Source organism: Coccinella septempunctata, chromosome X, assembly GCF_907165205.1.
Source record: "Coccinella septempunctata chromosome X, icCocSept1.1, whole genome shotgun sequence".
Lineage (NCBI taxonomy): Eukaryota > Metazoa > Arthropoda > Insecta > Coleoptera > Coccinellidae > Coccinella > Coccinella septempunctata.
Genome location: NC_058198.1, coordinates 15,038,690 through 15,039,866, shown reverse-complemented (window position 1 = coordinate 15,039,866; position 1,177 = coordinate 15,038,690). Strand labels below are relative to the sequence as shown.

The window sequence follows — 1,177 nt, the reverse complement described above, 5'->3', positions numbered from 1 at the left end:
ACTCTTCTATTGAACTCGAGAATTTCATTCGCCGTCCATTGAACTACCCTGAGAGAGTAGTTGACTCTCCAGTCTCCAGACTGCCTAATTGTTCGTAGGATAAACGTAGGATAAACTAACAACTGTGCAGTTAATGCATTCCTAATTTAAGTTATCTCCAGAGGACCACTCTCTCACATTCATTTGTTATAAAAAAAAAACGAAAATGAAATATATAACGTTTTTAAAATTATTACATAATCACTAAAGCTCTTCTTGACAAAAAGACACTTAAAGAGTGTTTGAAACTTTCTGAAATACGATTCCCCAAGTGAGCAGTCCACAAACTAAGAATGATAGCCATCATAAATATAGTGGTGTTTTGAAAGATAAAAGTTGTAATAACTGGAGCCAATGTTATAATACGATCACGTCATCGAGTTGGAATAATCCTACTGTATCAGGTTCTAAAACATATGTGGCAACTACGCTGGACGCAACAACATGCTAATGGTGAAAGATTGAATAAAATTCGGACGCAGCATTGTGCTACATATGAAAATAAAATATACGCCGGACGCACTAATGGTTGGACCATGAAAGGACGCAATAATGTGCGTATATCAACTTCTTTTTTAATAAAGATATTTGAGATCTGAAACGACCAAACTACGTAATTTTTTGCGTAGATTTAATTGTGTGTTTTTTAATATGTGATGATAATTTCTGTTGTTCATGGGTCCTCTAAGATCAATGATCTGTTTGAATACCTTGCTCTTGCAGATTTTTTCGAATGTCAACTGAGTTGCTCGGTGAGTGAGACACCTTGTTGCATGGGTTCATTCTTTTCTTGTTATAAAGCATCTGATTGTATGTATATTTTAGTGTCCTGATGAAGAGCCCAACAATAGGCTCGAAATATAGACAATCGAACGACAAATAGTTGTCTCTGTTTACAACCAGCCCATTGCCGAGTACCCATAGTATTCTATATATATATATATATATATATATATATATATATATATATATATATATATATATATATATATATATTATAGTTATAAAGTGTTAATACCACCTCCAAAATAGTAACTCGTTTAACGCTCTCACCTCATATATATCGATGTCACCTCCGAAATCGGAGGTGACAACGTTTTGCCTTGTTTTTTAGCTTGTTAGATTCAGGAGGCTTCAG

At 34.2% G+C, this 1,177-nt stretch overlaps 1 long non-coding RNA gene across 1 annotated transcript; it reads left to right on the top strand.

Annotated features, from left to right (window-relative positions):
- The first annotated feature begins 671 nt into the window (after nucleotides 1–671).
- On the top strand, nucleotides 672–919 carry LOC123321964. The gene is made up of 2 exons (XR_006538998.1): nucleotides 672–791; nucleotides 865–919. It is a non-coding gene; the product is annotated as an uncharacterized LOC123321964 (long non-coding RNA).
- Nucleotides 920–1,177: the final 258 nt, after the last annotated feature.